The sequence below is a fragment of the Dermacentor albipictus genome, chromosome 1 (genome assembly GCF_038994185.2).
Source record: "Dermacentor albipictus isolate Rhodes 1998 colony chromosome 1, USDA_Dalb.pri_finalv2, whole genome shotgun sequence".
Taxonomy (NCBI): domain Eukaryota; kingdom Metazoa; phylum Arthropoda; class Arachnida; order Ixodida; family Ixodidae; genus Dermacentor; species Dermacentor albipictus.
Window position 1 is genome coordinate 314,443,091 of NC_091821.1, and position 24,931 is coordinate 314,468,021.

The 24,931-nt window shown below is 43.9% G+C and overlaps 1 protein-coding gene and 1 long non-coding RNA gene across 4 annotated transcripts in view; one reads left to right on the forward strand and one right to left on the reverse strand.

Annotated features, from left to right (window-relative positions):
• The window catches only part of LOC135904531 (uncharacterized), a 192,750-nt gene that overhangs the window by 155,371 nt on the left and 12,448 nt on the right, over positions 1–24,931 (reverse strand). The window lies entirely within an intron of this gene.
• Positions 1–24,931, forward strand: part of LOC135904538 (uncharacterized) — a 245,768-nt gene that overhangs the window by 97,372 nt on the left and 123,465 nt on the right. For 2 of the 3 annotated variants that reach the window (XR_010565136.2, XR_010565134.2), the window contains exon 2: positions 77–367. This is a non-coding gene — a long non-coding RNA (uncharacterized lncRNA). Of the gene's footprint in view, positions 1–76; positions 553–24,931 lie in introns of those variants that run through there. The other variant, XR_010565133.1, reaches the window with a different exon arrangement.

Sequence of the window (24,931 nt, forward strand, 5' to 3'; positions counted from 1 at the left end):
TAATCAGAAAGTGGTTTTGGCACGTAAAACCCCAAATATTATTATTATTACTTATCGCTCTTTCTGTGTTTCCCAGGTTGGCTGGGGATCCAACGCTGCTACAACAGGCCTGTAGTACAACTTTTCTTGGACCTGCCCAGCTGCTTCCATCTTCAGTACTATGCTACTTGCCGAAAGCATTTTCATCGCCTCTGCTAACCTGGACATTTGAACATCGCGCCATCTGTTCGCAAGCCGGACCACGTGTGCTGCCATCGTCGTCGACAAAGCGCAGCTCGTAACTGAGCCGGGGGCGTTTCCTATCATATTGGCTGTGGCGGTGGAGCGCGAGGGACACGGCACTTATCGCTCTTTCTGTGTTTCTCAGGTTGGTTTTTTCTCTACGTTACTCATCTTGCAACGCGCTCTTTCTGCTGCTGCCAATCTGCAAATTTGTGTACATTTGTTTTTTTTATTGTCCTGTTTTGGAAAGCCATAGGCCTATACAGTTGGCAACTATGTCGCGTTGCTGCGAATGTCGCTCTGTGATAAATGAAGGCGAATTATTTCTGACTTGTTCACCACGTGAATTTTCATAGCATAGCGGTACCTGCTCTGGCGTTGCCGAAAGTGTCATTAAGGGCAAAAGAGATCACTTCAAAAAGTCTTGGAAGTGCGAGTCTTGCAAACCTAAGGAAGTAAAAGCTCCTCCTCTGCCGAAGCGTGTAAAAATGAGAATGAAATAATAAAAAAACTTGCTGAAATGGACCAAAAACTAAACTTGCTCGTTAGTCTGCCAAACAAGGTAGACGGGATCGAACAGTCCATCCAAACACTTTCCGATCACTTTGATGAAATTCAAAGAAGGCTTGGGAGCCACGAAAAGCAGTTAAACAGTGTCAAACGGAAAGCAGAAAAAACAGAAAAGTACGCTTCCCCTAGGGAGCTCGGTCAGATTCAGGCTGACATAGACGCACTTGAGTGGCATAGCAGATGTCTTAAGAGAAAGCTTTGCTCGGATGCTCCTATCTAAATACATGTAAAAGGAGAATTCTTTTTTCTCGGCAATCACTGCACCAAATTTGACGAGGTTTGTTGCATTTAAAAGAAAACTTGAAATCTAGTGACTGTTGGTTTCGAATTTTTTATTTAGGTCGTGAATTTTTTATTAAGAATTGGCAAAAATCGAAAATTTTCGAAAAATGAAGCTAACCAGTTTACAACTCTGTAACTGAGCAACGAAAGTTGATTATACAATTCTGGGAATTGCATCTAATAATACATCTAAAGCGGACAAATTTCATATGTTACATAGGAATGTCAAAACATTTAGTAATATGTAAATATAGCTTTTGCAGAACCCTTGTAACCAACGTAACAAATTCACGTAAGATATAAAATGACATATCGAATTTGTCCGCTTTCAATGATCTAATGGATCCCGTTTACAGAACCGAGATATCTGTTTTTATGCAGAGCTTTGAATCTGTAAACTTCGAGCTTCTATTTTTTTCAAACTTTCGGATTTTTGAAAATCTTTTTAACAAAATTCAGGACCGAAATAGAAATTCCGCAAGAAACGGTCACTAGAATTTCACTTTCTCTCTCAAATGCAACACATTTCATTAAAATCGGTCCAAGGGTTATGTCAGAAAAGCGTTTTTGCGTTTTACATGTATTTGAATAGGCCGTGTCGGAGTTGGGCCCGAGCTAAAACTTCCTCTTAACATGAAATACACGTTGTACCTAAGGCTGACGGTGAAAATCTACGGGAAAAGGTAAAGACCTTGTACAAAAGCTTGAACTTCAACCTCTATCTGAGGATGACGTTGTGACAGTTCATAGGCTCCTGGCAATGCAAGGAAAAACGCTCGGAATTATTGTCCGCCGTGCACGGCAGGAACTGAGGGATGCATGGATTGTCAAAAGGCGAGCCTGAAGGGACAGCCAGGGCAACATCTTCATTAACGAAAACCTAACCTTTTGCTCGAGGAGGCTCCGAAGCTCCTTGCCACTGCGAAAGAATGGGCAAAGGAGGCGGGATACAGAAACAGAAACAGAAACTTTATTGTAAATTATAAAGATTTGAAGGAGGGGTGGTCGGAGCCTCTCAGTCCAGGGCCCCACTGGCCTCTGCCGCCTGCCTGACCTGGCTAATTAAGGACTTTTGTCCTGCCAGGTCGGAGCGGGCGAGCTGTGCCTCCCACTGCTCCATTGTCCTACTGGTGTTTGGCCTATGAGGGTGCTTAGTGCACTCCCAGGTTATGTGCATTAGGGTAGGTATGCCACCGCACCAAGGACAGTTGGCCCTATAACGAGTGGGATACATGGCGTTCAGCAATTTTAAATGGGGGAACACCCCGGTCTGTATTTTACGCCAATCGGCGGCCTCTTCCCCGTTAAGTTGTGGGTGAGGCGGCGGGTATTTTCTTCGGACTCCACGCTGATGAGCAAGGATGTCTTTGGCATTTAAATTGGTGGAATTTTGTGAGGGGTAGTGCGGGTGGTTGGGGTTAGAAGAGGACGCCGTCGCTCGGTTAGTGAACCCTCGAGCTAACGCGTTAGCCTTTTCGTTCCCCTGTACCCCCGCGTGGCCCGGGCACCAGAGTAGGCGATGATGGACAAGTTCGTGTGGCACTGAAATGGAAAGCTTCTCGTGCGTAGGGCAAATGGTGAATGGTTAATTAAGTGTCGTTAAATGTCGTTAAGGATGAAAATGATATTCGTGCTCTATTGGAATGAAGGCCAACTTCTTGCTGCTATCATTTGACTATTTGGCGAAATGAATCATTTGGGATATATTGTCAAGGAGGATTGGTTCACGTCCTTGGCCACTCAATAGAAGGAACTGTCTTTCATGATAGGAACATTCAATCAGTCTCCAGCAAGCTACCTGAATTAGAAACCTTTTTTCTTATATAAATAGTCACTGCAATGTAGTCATGCTAATCGAAGCATGGTATTGCTCTGACGATGTCTTTCGCCTGCCTCGGTAAAGAAGCATATACAGCCATTGTATCAAATTATCCAGGGAAGGTGCAAGACGCTCTTACTATTTTTACCAAGGACCCCATGGTGGCGGAACAAGCGGCAATTGCTCTAGCCATCAGGATTAATAAGTGGGCCTGCATTTACAGTGATTAGAAATCCGCTGTAAAGTGTTTTGATAAAGGCTACGTAGCTGGTGTTGCAGCTAAACTTTTTGAAAACATTGGGATTATGAGAACTGAAATCCGATGGTTCCCTGCGCATATGGGGAAAGTGGACGAGACTCGGATAGTTGCTCATGACTTGGCACGAGGACTTGCTAACCGTGACAGTCACAACCGAGCCGTTCACCATCAAGTCAGGGAATCTAGAGATCATTTAATAACATACAATGACATTACCAAACATTACTATTTAGGACGCAGACTATTCTCATTGCCACATTCAAAACTTGACAGGGCTCAGGCAGTCTCGCTGCGCTTATTGCAAACGCGTACATATCCCACACCGTACACCATTAATAAAATATATCCAGAGAGGGAGATTAAGATGGACTGCAACGATTGTAATGGCATCATTGGAATCAGACATATGCTGGCGGGGTGTCCCGCGACTCTCCCCAACCTCGTTGAAGAATGGACACAGTGGGAGAAAAGGATTCAAAGCGCATTGTGTCAGGACCAACTAAGGGCAGTCCATAGGGCCCATGATTTCGCTGAAAGGCTTGGCCTGACAGTGCCAACGTGGGAGCGGCCCGCCTTGGCTTAAGAAGTCAAACCTCCGGGCCACATTACAATAAAAATTTTCACACACACACACACACACACACACACACACACACACACACACACACACACACACACACACACACACACACACACACACACACACACACACACACACACACACACACACACTGAGCCGCGTAACAGGTATACTACATCGATATCAGTACCTTTTACCAACGTAAGCTAAATTGATCATCTATAATGCACTGTTTGCCTCACATGTAAATTATTGCCTTCTTGTATGGGGCACAACATCAGCTTCCAATCTCTCTAAAATACTACTGATGCAAAACAAAAATAATACGCGCTATTGCAAAATTGCCGTACAGCTCACACACTGGAGGTCTTTTAACCAAGTAAAACATAAGAAAAAGTCATCATCTCTACAAACAAACTCTTCCACGCAGCTGCTACTTTCACGTAAAAGATAGGAGCAACTTAATAACGAATATAGCAAACTTAAAAGAGAATACACTCACATATGACACGCGCATCCATGAAAAATGGCTCACACCTTTTTCTAGAACAAATTACGGCCATCAAATGGTCGCAAACACCTTGCCACGGCTACTAAATTCTTATCTAGAAGCCGGCATTTACATCCATGCCTTGACATTATCAGAGCTCATCTGTCTGGCAAAAGCTATGATTGAAATCACTTTGGTGCAGTGAAACCACGTGTATTCACATTGAAATAAATGTAATTACTCCCTTTATTCGATGTAACCCACTGTTATTTGTTTTTCATTTCTGAAAAACAGAAATGAAAAACAGCATTTCTGAAAATGTTCTTTGGCACCGGTCTTCCAATATGTAACGGTGGCCAGGGACCGCTCAAGCTGCCAATAAGCAGCTTTTACCTTGGCCCCCTCCATTTGCTTGTAAGTGGGCCAAAATAAAATGAAATAAATGAAATGAAATATTGTCGGGGCTGGAAGTTAACGAAAGATCGGTAGGCAGGTTGGCTTTGGGAGCCCACGATAAAACCACAAATGAGGCAGTGCAGGGTGACATAGGTTGGACTTCTTTTGAAGTCAGAGAAGAAATTAGTTTTGAAGTAAGACCCAGGAATGTGGATGAGAATAAATGGGCGGCTAAGGTGCACAAGGATCTGTACCTGAAAAGCGTGGACACAAAGTGGAGGAAGAAGTCAAGAAAGTTGGCAACCAAGTACACGGTAATTGAAAGTGTAGATAGACAACGAGGAGTCGCTTGAAAGAAAGTGATAGAAACAGAGGCAGCGAATTGTATGCGAAGAATGGAAACAAAAAGGACCATGGAGAATTACAAGAATGCGAAGAAAGAAATTAGAAGTGAAAATCTGCACGATAACACAAAAGGGCCGCCCCTTGCTATTTGAGGCTCGGGCTGGTCGCCTAAGCACAAAAGCATGCCGGAGAAAATTTTTCGCAACAAGATGAGGCATGTGTATGCAGCAGCCGAAATTCGGAGACCACTCAGTACATCCTAACTGAATGCGAAGAGATTCGCCCAGTGAGCTAGGCCTGTAGGCAACGCGCACCTTCCGGTAACGTTTGGATTTAAAGTGGACGGAAGCATGAACCGGTCAGCAGTCGAGATAAGCAAGAGACGTGTAGGATAATGGTGAAAAAAAAGCAAGGAAGAGATTGATATGACCGGATCTGTTACAGGCATAGGTAGCAATACAAGGTAAATAGAGACGTGTCGAGGAGGAAAAAGAAAGATTAAGGAGATGTGTACACAAATGCTAGAATGAAAAACGTGCATGGCATGCCTAATTAAGTCAAGCAGGCAAGCTGACTATTTTTCACCACTCCGTTCAAAAGGCGATCCCAATAAATCATCATCATCATCATCATCATCATCATCATCAACCCCCCCTCCCCTCTTCGTGGCACACAGAAAAAAAGAAAACTACAAAGCTCGCATTCACGCATCTGCATCTGCTCGTTAATGAGGAAGTAGGCGCTTCTTGCGGATTGAATGATTGCGAACGGCGCTACCCACGTATTCGCATGCCGCCTCTGAAACCATGATGCGTTCAAGGCGTCCGTCGTACTAGCTAGTAGCCAGCAAATCAGCTTTACGAGAGGCTCGGTATAATTTGTGTTTGTAGTATTTGTAATTTGTAATTTGTGTCGGTAGTGTGTGTGTGTGCGTGTGTGTGTGTGTGTGTGTGTGTGTGTGTGTGTGTGTGTGTGTGTGTGTGTGTGTGTGTACTCGTGTTTCGAGTTTTTATGCGCTCACACAAAGCCTATCTGGTCTGCTACATTTCTTAAAATGCGACGGTAATCCTTGATTGCTGACAAGCAATGAGCCAAACCGGAGGGGACGTTGTCAACATCCTCAATGTCGCGACAAAGCTGGTGTGAGGGTCGTGGTAATCCGTTACTCGTTCTCGCGTATCTTCTGGCGCACCAAGGTTCCACTTACAGTAGGAGGGAAATTTGAGATTTTATATAACTGTAATCTGCTAATGCAGCTGAACCTAATGTTCCTAATTAGTGTCCGTTTGAGTGGCTAAGTCCGGCAGTTTCTATTTCTAAGTAGCTAACATTATCACAGAGCAGCGGCATAGTTCATTTTGATATTAACGGCTTTAGAGAATCAGTGATCTCCAAATTAAAAGCTGCGTCGCTATAGTTCGCCAGCACTTTGATAATCTGACACCACTTTGCAAGTCAGCACCTTGTTTTTTTTTTCCTTTTCCCCTAAATATTGAAAAATATTTCAAATATAAGTTCTTTAGCCGGTCCTTGAACCCGCTGCTCATTTGCTAAACATGTGCCATGTTCTAGTTTATTTATGCATATTTAGGGATGCGTTTTTACCGTTTACTTATAGAATGTGTCTTCTTGTAATGTCGATATGCTACAGTATGCTCTCTCATGACTCCAAAATACGAATGCGAATCCTCCATCGAGAATCAATAGACACTTGATTTTCTGTTCTTAAACATGCACCGTTATCAACATAGGAAGACACGAAGGTCACTGCCACTTCTCTGCGTTAATTAACGAAGAGCATACTAATTATTCTAATTGCGCTGGAAGCGAAATTCGAGAACCGCAAATGACATCCCACGTGAAACAAAGGATATGATGTTAAAAAATCTACGCGCTCAACGCAAAGGAAGCCCAGTGGTTTATAATAATAATATTATTATTACAAGCATCTTCAACAGTTCCCTAAAGTCTAGTACATTTCTTAGTGCTTGGATAACAGCACGGGTAGTGCCCGCACACAAATGGGGTGCTAAAAATGCAGTTGATAACTACAGGTCAATATCTATCCTATGCGTTGTGGGAAAAGTGTCTGAATCTGCATTGCATTCCCTGCTTTCTGTTAGTGCTAGGAACCTTTTAATAGATTAACAGCGTGACTTTGTATCGGGGCGTTTCACAACAAAAAACTTGGTCACATTTATGACTTATGATTTCAGTGTGGTACATAATATAAGCCAATTAGACGCTCTTTGACCTAAGTAAATCATTTGCTGTAGTTTGTCATGAGCTCCTCATTAAAAACCTCATCCAAATGGTTATACCTTCTTCCATCGGTGCCCCATATAAAATTACCTACGCAATAGATCTTGCTTTGGCTTTAATGGACAAAGTTTTATTAGCTACGAGATCACTAGCGTAATTCCTCAAAGATCTGTGTTCGGCCCTCATCTCTACCTATACTGTTCAGAAATCGTTATTCGTCCGTAATTCGACACTCCTAATTCCTTCTCTATGCTGACGACTCAAAGCTATTTAAAACTGTCAGCCGTGTTCTGGACTGCACTGACCTCCAAGAAGACATTTCTGCACTTTCAGTTCTGGTACAGAAAAAATAACCAACTCTTAAATGCTTCCAAAACTACGGTATTAAGTTATACCCGGAAACCACACCATGAGCAATTTCCATACACCCTTCGGGCTCCTTCACTGTACAAGGTCGATGAAATGAACATGTTGGTGTGTATTTCGACAAAACGGTAAGCTTCTTTTCACAAGCTAGATATACGAAAGAAAGCCGTTCGCGCTCTTGGTATTATTTGCCGGATGTCGCATGGCCTCCACCCCAAATTGTATTCTACTGAGTGCCTTCTACTAGTACAGTATGCCTCTGTACTTTCGAGCGGAAGGCACAAATCTAATTCGGACCTCATTGAATGCGTCCAAAATAAACTGATAACTATTTTCAAGCACCGCTTTTGCCGTTCTGGCGACCATAGTCCAGCTTTTTCCAGTGTACCTCAACTAACATATCTACAATCAAGACTTATTACATCAGACCTTTTGTTCCTATATAACGTGGTCCATGGCGTTATATACTGCGCAAAGCTTCTTAGTCATGTGCAATTTCCCGTTCCGCGAAAGTATACCAGGCAAGGTTTGGGCACGGGCTAGTTGGTCTTCCATTGCAAACTTGGCTGCCGCGCGTACACAGACAAAAGGGCCGAAAAAAACGACGACGACAGGCGCTCGCAATATTCCAAGCAACATTCCAAATTTTCTGCCCGCGGCCTTGTTGCATTAAAGAATGTCCTGCGGCTCGACTCCAAATAAGCTTGTAATAAGTATTCTGCCTGTACTGCCATATTTCAGAGTTCATTTCCTGTGTTTTGTGCAAATATAGATAATTATGCTGTATGATTACCTCCCATTTACGCCCGCCTCCTAGTTTTCTATTTGCCTATTTGATTCTCCATCTCCCATTATTTTCTCTACTACATATGTTTCTTTGTACATTTTGTCTCGCGTAATTGGAACGGCTGACAGTCCTGCACGTGATGCCTGCGGCTGCGAGGAGCACATTGACCACCCTATTGTGCTACTGTTCTCAATTTGAAGCACAAATACAATCTATGTCCAACGCAATCAGGGAACTGGATGATCGTTCTCTGAGTGAAGAGACAATACTAGAACACCGTCCCCGCCGATCATCGGCTCAGGAGGCAGTGAAGGCACTTTTTTTTTTTGAGAACGTCTCACTTGTGCGAGCGCCTTTGACTCTGCACGTCTCTGTACACCCCCTCTCTCACCCTTCTCTCTCTTCCCCTTCTCCCTTCCCCCAGCATGGGGTAGCCAACCGGACTCTTGACTGGTTAACATCCCTGCCTTCCCTATAGGCCTGTGTCGCTCTCTTTTGTCATGCGTACTACTTTTTAAGTGCACCAGTACGAAGGCTCCGTAGCTGTTCCTGGGCACTATAATAAACATTATTATTATTATTATTATTATTATTATTATTATTATTATTATTATTATTATTATTATTATTATTATTATTATTATTATTATTATTATTTCTCCACTATATATAAGCAGTCAGGTGATAGCACTGCCCATCAACCACGCTATTTTGCTGGAACTTCCAGCTCGACACTTTTTGACGAAAAAAAAAATTGTTTTACGTGCCAAAACCAGGATCTGATTGTGAGGCACGCCGCAGTGGAGGACTCCGGAAATTTGGACTAACTGGGGTAGAGAGAGAGGTATTTATTATGATAGAAAAGCTGAGAGGTCGGCCTGAATCAATGTTCTGACCTGCTACTCGGCGTTGGGGGGAGACAGGTGTAGAACGAATAGAGAAGACGTTGATTATGAAGATGAAGATGGGGTAATCTAAGTACACGGGTGTTTTCGCATTTAGTCTCCACCTAAACGGGGCAGCCATGGCCGGAATTCAATCCCGCGACCTCGTGCTTAATTAACTCTTTGACGAGAATCTCATCAACGAATGCCTCAGGCGTCTGAGGCCATCTCTGTCTTTGGGCCCAGATGTCATGCCGGTCGCCATTATCAAAGGTATGTTTCTGCCAGTGCTGACATCAATCTTTAAAGGACCCCTCGCCAGGAACCATAGCAAATTTTCGTTATACGATGTAAGTCGCTACGTGTCCTCTAGGGAGCGTTCTGCCTCAATTTTTTTTTTCAAATCGGCGCATTAATAGTCGAGACAGAGAGAGAGCAAATAACTTTATTGAATTGGGGAAATGGGGATAGGCGATTAGGAGCTTGATGGGTGGTGCCCCAAGTCCAGAGCTCCACTGGCTTCTGCCGCTGGCCGAACGTGACCAAGAAGAGCCTTCTGCACCTTCGGGTCTGAGCTGGCGAGTTGTGCCTCCCATTGCTCCAGTGTGTTGGTTAGATTATACCCAACTAAGTAGCATTTAATTCGGCGGTCTATTTTGGCATCCCCATCATGAGATGTGGTACAAAGACGGTGGTGAGTCGCTACACCACGTACAGGCATGCCCGTACATCGATGGGAAAAGTTTTGCTTAATCTTAATAAATTTGGGTAGACCCCCATTTGAATCCTGCGGATATCTTTTGCGTCTTCCCCTTGCAAAGATGTGTGGGGGGGGCGTCGTATTTTTGCCGAATGCCACGCTGGTGAGCAAGAATATCGCGTGGTGCCATACGTGCCGGATCATTATCCTCCTCCTCGCGACGGCTTTCCTGTGAAGCGGCGGGTTGTGAATGGGAGGGCGATGGTTGCTTCGCTCGGTTCGTGAGCTCTCGAGCTAGAAATATTTCAGTGCCACGAACTCAAGATTTCACAAGGCGAGCTCCAATGCATAGCGAGACACTCTGCCTCCGCAAGCGAAATTCCTTCCCTGCGTTCTCCCATATCGGACCTCGAGGATCACGTGACGCATACGTCACGGGCACCTCCTTAATTTTTTTTCTCTCGCTTTTTTTTTTTGCGGCGCTGCGCACTTCCGCAGACGGCGTTGCGCGCGAGCTGTTGTGATATCAGGTTTCGCGCAGCGCACGATTATGTGCGCTGTGCACAAGGACAAATGGCTAGCGGTATAATTCAGTGCTACACGAAATATTGAGGCAGAACAAGCGGATCGCAGAGCATGATCACGGCGCTGAAACACGGTAGAAAATGGCATAGTTTCGGTACCTGCGCACGTGACTGCACGACCGTGGAAACAAGCGGACGAAGCGGAAGTACATCTCTCTTGCTTCGGTGCGAAGTAAAAACAAAGAACACGCAGACATTCCATTTGTGTGTTTTATTATTTCTCTAAACTTCAATTCAAATTTAAGCAACAGATCAAACAAATAGCAGATGTTGCCTTGAATAATTCTCGAAGTCACGTGTCACTACGAGTGACGTCACACTGTGGACACGACTAAGTAGGCGCAAGGACGCGGCTACGTGCAACGTCGGGCTTCGAGCACGGTCGCTGCGAGAGAAAGGGAAAACGGCGTTCAAACTGAAATTTCAGACCTTTCCGCGGCGCGTAGCAATGTAATAGTTCGCAAACACGGTCGTGAGCGCGCAGTGTATGCTCTGCGCTTGTCAGCTCAAATGGCCAGATCTGGTGAGAGGCCCGTTAATAACTGTCTGAATGATTCCACTTTTTCATTTGCGTGAGAACCCGCTCGCGTTCTCGCGGTCTTTTTCTTCTTCCTTCCATTTCCAAGCTTTTTGAATGCTGTTGTTCAGTGTAAAAAATGCTCTCCTTTCAAATCGGCCTGTGTTTCGTTCTGGCTGCTCAACAACCACCAACCTTGTCAGCTTTATGATTCAGGTTTGTGTCCCGTCACGTAAAATGGGGCAAATTGGTTCTGCGTACTGCCATATCCACAAAGCTTTTGAGGTAGTCATCCATCCCCTGCTTGAGGAGCTTACGTATTCATGTGTTGAAGCTTGTATTGTAGCCCTGCTACGCAGCTTTCTCATCGATAGGTCCCACTTAGTGAGCGACAACGAACAATTGTCTTTTGTATATCCGGTATCGAGTGGTGTACCATAAGGTCACGTGTTACATTTGCTTCTCTTCTTAATTTTCATCAATGACCGTTTCCTCAGCGATCCAAAAGTCAAAATATTGAAGGAGATACACAGTAATGAGGACTTCGCCGATATGCGGTCTAACTTATCCTAATTATCTGATTGGTGCTAATCAAACGGACTCACTCTAAATTTATTTTCGACAAGAGTTATGTCATATACTCACCTAAAACAGATAATATTGTCTTCCCCCTATTCTGTTGAGCAAAACGAGAACAAGATGAAAGCAGGAGCCAACGTTTCGACAAGTGGACTTGTCTTCTTCAAAGCGACATATGCTCTCCTCGGCACAGTAGTATAGATACGGTTCCTGTATATTCTCGTTTTGCTCATCGTCTTGAATTTCCATCTCCCGCATTCCCCGTGTTTTTCGATTCTGTTGATAATTCAGTGTTGACCAGGGTTGGTGAAGTGAGCGATCGCCAGTGGGCATTTTGACAGTACGTCAAGCTTCTCCACCCAGTCTGAGCGCGTAGCACCGCTGCGCCGGCGCACGCCCGGTTCCGTCTGCAGACTTACAAGAGGATTCCACACTCCACTTCCCTTCCTCAAGTTATTCGCATCCGTATGTCTTCCATTACTTGAATAAGCCTCAGTGGTGCGGAATGGCACAAGCAAATAAAACCGCATATGAATCGAGCGTGTGCAGAAAAAAATATGTTAATATGCTAGCATTGTATGCCACACTCCAGTCACTTAGCTGCAGACTTAGTTGTACCAACGTCCTCATTTTGTACATCATTTGTGGACTTATTACACGCACGGATTTACTAGATTCTGTTTTACTACGGGTTCTGCAGAACACCACCAGGGAGCATAAACCATTTCATGTTCCCACTTCTTTCAGTTGACACTCGCCTGTGCACAGATCACAAAATCTGTTACAATAGGCTTTCTTTTTCTTCTTCATATCGTTCAGAACACGTCTGTTCCGAGCTTCGCGCTTTCTCGCGAGCCTTCTTTCTAGCTGCATTCTTCTCCTGTCCTCTCTTGGTATATATATATCTCCCGTTCCGCATATGTCACCTCATCCAATTGCAGCTCTTAGCCACCAACTGGTGTTAAAACAGCATTATTCGCTTTATCGTCTGATGCACACGTCTGTGCTCGATCTTTCAATTTTGTATTAGTGTTGAATTTTGTCACACTATTGTTACGATCGGCCAGCGGAGGTAGTGACCTTCCAGCCTCTCCTGCAACACTGCGATGAATCGCTTCGTAAAGCTAACAGTGCTTCTCCGTCGGGCAGATCTGCGGCGCCTGTGCGGCGATACACCTTTAGGGGATCGAGTTTTTGTTTGTTTACTGTCGCAGTTTACCAATGGTTACCAATGGTTTACCAATGTTTACCAATGGGAGCAAGATAATCTTAGAAAAGGGTGTTCTACGGCGTTTTCTCATGAACTCCGGTAATCTCCAGGGTCGTCTGGCACACGCTCCAGCTAGCTGCTGGATCATCCCAAGAGCCAAGACGCGCCAGCTTGAGTCAAGCGTGTCAATCCCCGTCTACGAAACTTCCCTCCTTTCTGTGTGTTCAGTGAAGAAAGGTGCGGCAGTGGTGTGAACCCTCGCCCTCAACGCGCGACGACATTGTACGCACCGAATGGACGAAGTTGGGGCGGGAGATTTCTCTTGCCTGTGGACCTAGGGAGGACAGAGAGGGTTTAAGCGAACTTTTCGGCTCCTCAGTGGACTTGTAGTAGTTCGCATTGCCATTTCTTGATGTTGTCACACTTTTTGCTGACAGCTGCAAAGAGCACGTATCGCACCTCAAGCAGGTGTTATCGCGGTTGTGGGAAGCAGGATTAACAATGAAGACGGAAAAATGTAGGTTTGGCTGCTCGCAGGTTACTTATCTGAGCCATGTTGTCGGCCTGGGTATGAGGTGGCCGGCCGAGCAGACATTCTTTCATTTTTAGGACTTGTTGGGTGCTATCATTGGTACATTCCCAATTATACGCAAATAGCAAGTGCTTTGACAGACGCAATCCGAAAGGGAGCACAGAGTAATGTGCACTGGGATAACGAGAAAGAGAACACTTTTCGAGGTTTCAAAACGTCATTAGTTTCTCGTCCTGTGCTTCGTGCGCCAGGCTATACAAAGGAATGTGCACATTAATCAGCAATCAGCAATCAGCAATCAGCGCCAGGCTATACAAAGGAATGTGCACATCAATCAGCAATTAATCTGCAATACAATACAGAGTAATGTGCACTGGGATAACGAGAAAGAGAACACTTTTCGAGGTTTCAAAACGTCATTAGTTTCTCGTCCTGTGCTTCGTGCGCCAGGCTATACAAAGGAATTCATACCTCAGTGCGACGCAAGCTACAGGGGAATGGGCGTGGTACTGAGTCAGGTCGGCGATGATAATGAGGAGGATTCTATTCTCTATGCCAGCCGTAAACTAACTGTAAGAGAGGAAGCCTATAGTGTTCCAGAGAAGGAGTGTGCCTGTTTGATTCGGGCAGCCTAGAAGTCGTGGTGTTACTTTTACGTAGCGAGATTCATTTTCGAGACAGACCACTGCCCTCTGACGTGGCTTAATCAAATGTAACAGAAAAAAGAAGGCTGCTCGCTCCGATGGAGCCTCACCCTACAACAGCACAGCTTCTGTGTTAGGTATAAGAAGGGAAGGTTGCACAGCAATGTGGATGCCTTGAGCAGGCTAAATTGAAACTCGTTCTGCCTTAAGGGATCATGGCTAATTTTTTTATTTTTATTTCGTTAAGCCAACACGATTCCCTTTCATTTAGCAGGACTCCATCCATGATTGCTTTGTCGGTATGAAGTTCCTTCGAAATTTGCATATTGAAATGCAGTATATGTTGTTTCTGCACTCATCTTTTCTTTGAAACCTGGCGGGTCTAAAGCGAGATCAAGATACTTCATCGCTGCGCAGAGGCGTGTCGTGCGGTTCGCTTTGCTGATGCCTGTCATTGTGAGATGTTTTGGGGCGTATGTCCGCATTTCGCAGCTGGTTACTGCAAGCCAAGTCATACCCCTCGCCACTAGGCATTCTCTTTCTGCCCACCGATTATCAGCACTGGCCAGTCGAGATTTCCCGGGCCATGGAGGAGCAGTTACGATCGACCAGAGGGGTAGTGACCTTCTAGGCTCTTCTGACTCACTGCGACGAACCGCTTCGTGAAGCTAACAATGCCTCCCCCTCGGGCAGGCCTACTGCGCCAGTAAGTCGAGACACGTTTGGCGGATCGAGTGTGGTTTGTTGGTTCACTGTCGCCATCACAGACCAATGGGAGCAAGAAACTCCTGGAAAAGGGTGTTCTACGGCGGTTCCCAACGGAATACGGTAACCGCCACGGTCGTTTGGCAGACGCTCCAGCTAACTGCTGGGTCATCCCGGCAACCAAGACACGCCTGAGTCAAGCATGACAACCTTCCCTCCTCCCCCACTTTCTGTGTGTTCGGTGAACAAAGGTGCGGCAGTGGTTGCGTGGACCCTCGCCCTCAACGCGGGTCCTCCGACGACTTTGGACGCTCCGATTGGGCGAAGGTGGGGCGGCAAATTTTCCTAGCCTAGAGACCTGGGGAGAACAGAGGGGGTTTAAGCGAACTTTTTCGGCTCCCCAGTGTGCTTCACTTCAGTCATGTAGCGTTGTTCACTCTTCATGTAGATATCGTAAATAAACCCAGTACCCCTCGCTCTCGACGAGAACATGTTCCTCCCTTCAACAACGACCTTAGCGCGGATAAGTCGGACGACGGCATGGGCCAGTAATCCCCATTTACATGATTGACCCCAATACTTACACTATGTACCTGTTTGTGCTGTTGTTGTTTTTTCTTGACATTAATTTCTTATCCCATAACATTTGGTTGTAGTTGTTCTAACCTTATTATTTTATCTCTCTGTGCGCCAGCATTTAGACCTCCGGTTGTTCCTGGGCAGGTGAAATCATTATTGATTGATTGATTCTTTATAATTCCAGAAACTATGTTGCTGACAAAAACACTAATCATTCTTGCAAGTTATGCGTCGCCCCAGACTTGCAGTATAGATAAAGTGCGAAGGTGGCATTATTTTTTTCGTTAATGAGAGAATAATCTCGCTTCTATTTTAAAGTGGTGTTTGTTTTGTATTTCATAAATAAACAAAAGTCGTTTAACTCACATTACTAGTAATCAAATTAGCCCTTCATCGAAGATCCGTGAACAGAACTATCTCGCAGGGGTTTTATAACTGAAGCCCTTCTAACAATAGCATCCACTATCTAGGCTTTGGGCGCTCTCTGAAGAATTCTGGATCTCATATCAAATATAACAAATGTGCCAGAACAAAAGCGCCATTATGAGATCGTTCTTGTTGTTTGCGATTAACCACTCTCAATGAACACGATTCAAGTAATGAAATTGCATGCTGTTTATGCAGTGCTCGAGATGTTCCCACTTGTACAGATGGCTGGGCTTTTCCTGTAACCGCTTCAATGATTCCGTTGTTCAGTTGTCCGCATGCGTCAAGCGTTTTCTTTCCATTTTGAGCATTGCAGAGTGTAGTCCCTTGCGTTTTACAAAAAGCGTGAGAACTTTGCAAAATCCGCTCCCTCCTCATCTTCTCTCTCTCTCTCTCCTTTAATGCTGAAAAATGTCTGCAGCGTCTTTGCTGGAGGAATGTTTCAGTTGGTGACATTGCCTTTCTTTGTGTTCCTTTGCGCAACTTCGCGGCACGTGCTGTCTGTATTTCTATATCTGTCGTTTTTTTATTTTTTTATCCTTCATGACTGACTGGCACCGCGTGTCAACGAACTCCGCTATTAGCGTGCGAGTGCATTTCGCCTCGTGTGACCTTTCATTCAATCGGTAATTTATCGTTGTTCCACACGTACCTGTGCCGTTACGCCATTGGAAACAGACTGGTAGGCGATATTAATCTCCCAGATATCAACTGGCACACAATGCAACATCATTCCGCCTCGTCTGACCTAATACTTGATATTATGCTAACTCTAAATTTTCATCAAATTGTAAAACAACCTACTCGTGTACAAGGTAATTCCGCAAACACACTTGACCTAGTGTTCTTGACCGATCATTTTCCTCCAGAAAAGTCGATGTTCACCTGCTAGATGGCATATATATCACGCCATAACGTAGTGGTATGGCCGATCCCACTTCATGACTCTGTAGGAACTTTAAAATCACTTGTTACTTATCCTGATTTCATAGATGGCGATGATGCTAGCGTTATCGCTCACCTTTCCTGTGAATTTTGTTCTTTTGAGCAGCTTGGCTAACAAACTTGGTTCGGATATTGAATTGCTCTGGCAGAGATTTAAAAAGATAGTATTCTTTTGTATCTGAAATTACATCCCTGCTAAAACAAAACAAACAGAAAAGCCCTACCCTTGTATAAACCGTGAAATTATACACGCGAAACGCAATGTGAAAGGACTCAGAAAATTGTTAAAAAAGATACCTAACTTTCAAACTCGCATATCCCTTACTTCAGCAATCACTTCTATGAAATCAAAAATAAAGGCCGCAAAATCATTCTATCTCTCTAATACGTTAATTTCTATAAATATTCACCACAAAAATTTCGGAATTATCTTAGCCCTAAAAGTCAATATGAGGATATTATGTCTCGAGAAGAAAGTAAAGAAAAAACAAACCTAATGAATAACTATTTCAAATCTATTTTCACTAATGACGACATGATCCCACGCCATGTTCGCTCACATTGAATGGATAGAATAGATGCCATCTCCTGAAACAAGGCAGAAATCCTTAATTTATTGTTAAAAATAAACTGCAAAACGAATTAAAGCTGGACCTGACCACATACAAAACAAATTCTTAAGGCGGTATGCTGAATGGATGGCAAAATATTTATTCTTAATATTTAACAAATCATTAACATGTTCTCTCCCAAGCGAATGGAAAATGGCTAAGGTAATCCCAATTCACAAAGGAGGCACCAAAATTGACGCTTCCAAGTTCTGTCCTATTTCACTAATCAGTACAATATGTAAGTTGTTGAGCACATCATCCTTAAACACATTAGTACCTACCTCAAAGAAAAACACTTTCTATCACCATTCCAGCATGGCTTCCGCAAAGGACTTTCTACAGTAACTCAATTAACCGAATTAATACACGAAGTGTCGTCACATGCCATTGACAACCAGACACAGATAGATCTAATTCTACTTGACTTCTCCAAAACATTTGACCAGGTATCCCATAAAAAAACTAAATATAAAAATTGAATTAATATTAAGTGAAGGACCAATTAGTGACTGAATCAGTGCTTAGCTAACAAACGGTACATAGTTTGTCGAAATTATATACCAAAAATCTGAAATAACCCAAGTTACATCACGTGTGCTTGAGGGTAGTGTTCTCACTCCAATTTTGTTTCTTATTTTTATTAATTATCTACCCGCATTTACAAAGACTAACATTAGGCTTTTTGCCCACGATTGCATAGTATACAAAGAAATTAACCGTTACAATGGCCACCTAGCCCTCGAAAACGATCTAAAATCAGTATCGCAATGGTGCATGGAGAGGTAAATGACATTAAATATAGGTAAATCAGCTTTACTTAGAATTGCCCGGAAAAAAGTTATATCAGACTTTTCTTGCACACTCGACAACGGTTAAAGAACACAAGTATCTTGGACTAATCATATCAGATGACCTGAGGTGGGAGGCACACGTAAATCACGTAACGCCATCTGCAATACAACAGCTATTCTTCCTGAAGAGGCGCCTCCATTCTGCATCGCACACAACAAAGCTTCTTGCCTATAACACATTTGTTAGGCGAGTAACCGAGTACGCTAACGTCCGTTGGTTCCCATCCACAATTAACTTAATTAATAAACTAGAGAGCGTGCAAAGAAAAGCAGTAAGGTTTATTTTTAACAAATACCCCATATCTGACTCCCACTCCAAACTAATGGATAAAGCTGGAGTACTAGCCCTCCGTACCCATGCCAAACTCGCACGCAAAGAAATGATGTTTCAGCTTTTTTACAACGGGCTTCGTATTGAAAGCACCAAACACATATCTAACTCAGAAAGTAGACGCTCACACCATAAACACCACCAATTTCTTCAGGAATAACGAATCAAAACTAACTGCTTTAAGTTTTTCTTTTTTTCCAGAGGCAATAAAGAAATCGAATAGACTGCCTACTTATATAGCTACGTGCAATAATCAAGATAATTTCCTGTCACTACTTGAAGATAACTTACGTGTTTCCCAAATAGAAACCACTTGTAAAGTTGCAAACTAACCGTTTGTTTTATATAAAGACGTTCATTCAATCCTGCACGACGTATTCATTCACTGCGTGCGTATTCCAAATAATTTTTAATTAACTCTTATTATCATAGCGCGCACTTTGTAACGCCTGTATTAATGCTTCATTCATTAAACATGTAGTGCCATATGTACTTGTTAAATGATTGTACGCGCAACAAAACCCTCTTGTAATTACTCCGAACTGTTATTTGTGACATGTTCAGACTATATATATATATATATATATATATATATATATATATATATATATATATATATATATATATATATATATATATATATATATATATATATATATACATACATATATACACATACATCTATATATATAATGGGCTACCGAATTCAGAAAGATGAGAAGCACACCTTAGCGGTTATGACACCGTGAAGAAAAACATAGTTTTGAGTATCTCCAAGCGACGGCCAACAAGAATACCTTTGCTCTGTCCGGCTACGTGGTACTTGCATATTTTAAAGCTCAGGCCAACAATTAGTTGGGACATCCTGTATACCCCTATGCTGTCCTTGGTGTCTTTTTTTGTTGGCTTCTTATGATATGACTAACAAAAATCGGGCCCCTCGGTTCCCTTTCTTCTTGTCCATAACATAACGACGGTCTCGAATCCAACAACATTGATGCTCTCAGGTAGCATGTGTGGGTTTATTGACCAGCTTCCTTCAACCAAAAAATTATCACATACTCGGGACGTCTGCGGCAGAAAGGATGTTCCACATCCGACGCCAAGGTTTGTGAGTGGTGGCGCTGGCTAGCGCTCCCAAGGATAGTTCGAGTAGTAACATGTAAATACCCCAGAAAGTGGATGTGAAAACGGCGCAGCGGTAGCTCAATTGGTAGAGCGTTGGATGCGTAATGCGAAGACGTGGGATCGTTCCCCACCTGCGGCGAGTTGTTTTTTTTCATCCACTTTCATTTTCCTATGATTTATCATTTCCTTATTTCAATTAATAAGCACAAGTAATTTCCCCTGTGTTGTCCTTGTTGTCTTTGTGTGTTGGCTTCCCAGGATATGATTAATAAAAATCGGGCCCGTCGGTTAAGCCCCGCCCCTTTCTTCTGCCTCCCAAAATGTGTGCCTTGTGCTGTACGAGATCTGCTCACACGGCTTAAGCTTAGAGCGCGGCTTCAAAAGGCAGCCGCTTTAGCCTCATCCTTGCCTCGTGAACAAGGACTGCAGATATCGTGCGAAAAGTGCACAGTGGTAAAATTTGCACTGCCCCCCCCCCTGCCCTGCCAAAAAGAAAGCGTAATGAAAAAGAAACATGAAGGAGCACAGCACCAGCAAAAAAATTTAAAATAGTTTGTATGGTACAGCCGTCCCCACAAGCAAATGGCTCAGCTAGTACATTTGGTCGATGACGAAGACGTGGGCTTTACTACACACTTCATTTTAGATTCCTTGTTTGCGCTGCATAAAAAAAAAGAATGTTGCAACATTGGTGGTATCCGGGCATTCACTATTGTACATATTAATTCGCAATTCTTCCATTAGACATTCTATCTTCAGATCCTCACTGACTGTGACGCATCTGCCATGATATTTACGAGAAACGGCGCAAATCACTGGTTTTTAAGCTATTCAGCGACCTTAACAGAACGAAAAGCAAATGGAGTAAGAAGGTCAGAAAGGGACCTCGCGATGCTATATACTGGGGCCACAATGCAGCACGTGAAAACTTGCTGCGTGGGTGACGTCAGTCGCTCTGTTACAAAACCCAACCGTGCATTAGTCGGCTCTGCACAAGCCTGTATTGTGGCTGCTCTCTAGGTTAGTTTTTGCATACGGCTGAGGGCCGCAGGTGGAGTCCTTGCTGGAGCATTTGGGGTAAACTGCACATCGGCCGCATGCTGCACGCTCACTGGGTGCACCGCGCGTTGCCAGACGCTAAGTGGATGTGATTAGCGCGAGCTACGTGAATGCTTTTAAAGTGAAAGGATTTGCTTCCTACCTGGGCCACCCAGAGTACGCCTGGCTGCTAATGACTGCGACGCGTTGAACTCGGTGCGCAACCGTTCGGCTTGCCTTCTGTGCGCCACACTGAAGGCCGCTTCATTCATTGTCCGGTCGCTCAGTTGCGTCAGAATCCATTTTCGAAAGCTGGTAAACATTTCATAAGTTCGCGATGGCTGCGTCTTCGAAACTACGTGAAGATATTGTCCTTCTTTATGCGTTAGCATAAAGAAGGACAATACCTTCACGTAGTTTCGTAGTTACGTATCTTCCCTACCCCACCCTTCCCCTCAGAGCCCTGGCCAGTCCACCGACCCCTCCTGCCCAGCTGCCTCCCCTGCAGACGTGCAGTACTGTACAAGGCCTGCAGCTATCTGATTCATAAATAAATAAGTTATTTTCTTTTACGATTTTAATGCCTCTGCAGGACTTCCACCCTGCATTTATTTCCATCACGTTTTAGCTAATAGTATAGGCAGTAAGCCAGCATGCAAGCAACAAATTCGCTAAGCACTGGCTATGCTTGGCACACATTGAATACTATATGTCTGTACACTGTCTCTATATTGAAACATTGTATACAAAATATCTGAACACTGGCTCAAAAACACATTGGATGTAAAATTGCTGAGCACTGGCTTTGCTGCAAACACATTGGATACGAAATGGCTGAGCACTGGCTATGCTGGAAACACATTAGATACAAAATGGCTGAGCACTAGCTATGTTGGAAACACATTGGATTCAAGATGGCTGAGCACTGGCTATGCTGGAAACATGTTGGATACAAAATGGCTGAGCACTGGCTATGCTGAAAACACATTAGATACAAAATGGCTGAGCACTAGCTATGTTGGAAACACATTGGATTCAAGATGGCTGAGCACTGGCTATGCTGGAAACATGTTGGATACGAAATGGCTGAGCACTGGCTATGCTGGAAACACATTAGATACAAAATGGCTGAGCACTAGTTATGTTGGAAACACATTGGATTCAAGATGGCTGAGCACTGGCTATGCTGGAAACATGTTGGATACAAAATGGCTGAGCACTGGCTATGCTGAAAACACATTGGATAAAAAATGGCTGAGCACTGGCTATCCTGGAAACACATTGGATACAAAATGGCTGAGCACTGGCTATGCTGGAAACATGTTGGATACGAAATGGCTGAGCACTGGCTATGCTGGAAACACATTAGATACAAAATGGCTGAGCACTAGTTATGTTGGAAACACATTGGATTCAAGATGGCTGAGCACTGGCTATGCTGGAAACATGTTGGATACAAAATGGCTGAGCACTGGCTATGCTGAAAACACATTGGATAAAAAATGGCTGAGCACTGGCTATCCTGGAAACACATTGGATACAAAATGGCTGAGCACTGGCTATGCTGGAAAAACAGATACAAAGTGGCTGAGCACTGGCTATGCTGGAAACATATTAGATACAAAATTGCTGAGTACTCACTATGCTGGAAACATATTGGATACAAAATGGCTGAGCACTGGCTATGTTGGAAACACATTGGATACAAAATGGCTGAGCAATGGCTATGCTGGAAACACATTGGATACGAAATGGCTGAGCACTGGCTATGCTGGAAACACATTGGATACAGAATTGCTGAGCATTGGCTACGCTGGAAACACATTGGATACAAAGTGGTTGAACACTGGCTATGCTGGAAATACATTGGATACAAAATGGCTGAGCACTGGCTATGCTGGAAACACATTGGATACAAAGTGGCTGAACACTGGCTATGCTGGAAGCACATTGGATACAAAATGGCTGAGCACTGGCTATGCTAGAAACACATTGGATACAATATGGCGGAGCACTGGCTATGCTGGAAACACATTGGATACGAAATGGCTGAGCACTGGCTATGCAGGAACAACATTGGATACAAAATTGGAGCATTGGTTATGCTGGAAAAACATTGGATAGAAATTGGCTGAACACTGGCTATGCTGGAAACACATTGGATAAAATATGGCAGAGCACTGGCTATGCTGGAAACACATTGGATACAAAATGGCTGAGCACTGGCTATGCTAGAAACACATTAGATAAAATATGGCTAAACACTGGCTATACTGGAAACACATTGGATACAAAATGGCTGAGCACTGGCTATGCTGGAAACACATTGGATACAAAATGGCTGAGCACTGGCTATGCTGTAAACGCATTGGATACAAAATGGCTGAGCACTGGCTATGCTGGAGAAACATTGGATACAGAATTGCTGAGCATTGGCTATGCTGGAAGAACATTGGATACAAAACGGCTGAGCACTGGCTATGCTGGAAATATATTGGATACAATATGGCTGAGCACTGGCTATGCTGGAAACACATTGGATACAAAATGGTTGAGCACTGGCTATGCTGGAGAGAGAGAGAGAAACTTTACTGATTCTATCAAGGCGCTTGCTGCCTGGCTCTTCAGCACGGTTGTGCCCCTTTTCCAGGGCTCCACTGAGCCTGGCCACTTCGCACGCGTGCTGCACCATTGCCCTTTGGGAGGTGAGCTCGCTGCTGGTGAGCAGGCCCTCCCATTGCTCCGCACTCGGGTTTTTATGTTTATGGAATAAAACATTGGATACAAAGTGGCTTAGCACTGGCTATGCTGGAAATATATTGGATACAAAATTGCTGAGCACTCATTATGCGGGAAACACATTGGATACAAAATGGCTGAGCACTGGCTATGTTGGATACACATTGGATACAAAATGGCTGAGCAATGGCTATGCTGGAAACACATTGGATACAAAATGGCTGAGCACTGGTTATGCTGAAAACACATTGGATACGAAATGGCTGAGCACTGGCTATGCTGGAATCACATTGGATACAAAATGGCTGAGCACTGGCTATGCTGGAAACATGTTGGATACAAAATGGCTGAGCACTGGCTATGCTGAAAACACATTAGATACAAAATGGCTGAGCACTGGCCATGCTAGAAACACATTGGATACAAAATGGCTGAGCACTGGCTATGCTATAAACACATTGGATACGAAATGACTGAGCACTGGCTATGCTGGAACAACATCGGATACAAAATTGGAGCATTGGCTATGCTGGAAAAACATTGGATATAAAATGGCTGAACACTGGCTATGCTGGAAACACATGGGATAAAATATGGCTGAGCACTGGCTATGCTGGAAACAGATTGGATAAAATATGGCTGAGCACTGGCTATGCTGGAAACACATTGGATACAAAATGGCTGAGCACTGGCTATGCTGGAAACACATTGGATACAAAATGGTTGAGCACTGGCTATGCTGGAAAAACATTGGATACAAAGTGGCTGGGCACTGGCTCTATGCTGGAAATACATCGGACAATACAATGGCAAAATGTAGGGCCAATGTCTGCTCGAACATTGGCTGGACATTGGATCGAGTTGCAATTTGCCAAAATGCCAAGATTGGGCCAACATTGGCACCAATTTTTGCCAGCATTGGGCTATGCTTGGTCAAATGCTGTTGTGCTGCCTGGGGCAACCATCACATCGTTACCCATCGATGACACGATGACCTATCGTCATGCTGGCTGTTGGAGGACGAGAAGAACGGCTTCTTTTATGCCATAAAGTTCAGCTGCCGTGCTTGATGTTAATCGTTCAAGACGGTGTCATAGAAGCTCTGTCCAGAAGACGATATGTAGAAGCCACACGCTGGACTCTCTTAGAGAAAGACGCATCAATGAAGATATGGGTTGAAAGGGAGTAATGCTTGGTGATACCGCCCAGGATGATTTGGAAAGTTCTATCTTGAGGCACAGTTTTTTTCGAGCTGATACCAGGAATGCGCAATACGACTCACATAAAAGAAAGTGGTCATAGGCAGAAAAATCAAATACATGAGCTACTGTGCAGGAATTCGCGCAGAGATTCCTCGGAAACCATCTTACTGTTATTGCGCTTACAGAAGACGCGTTGTTTATAATTTGCAGTCGATTTCTTTCTGCGAATTTTACTTAAATATCTGTTCTACCTTGCTAGAGTTCATGCCGAAGTTGCCTGCTTTTCTCTGTTTTTGCGTTTAAGTCGCCCATACCGACAGTGTACTGAGTTTTCACCTTTCTCATTGC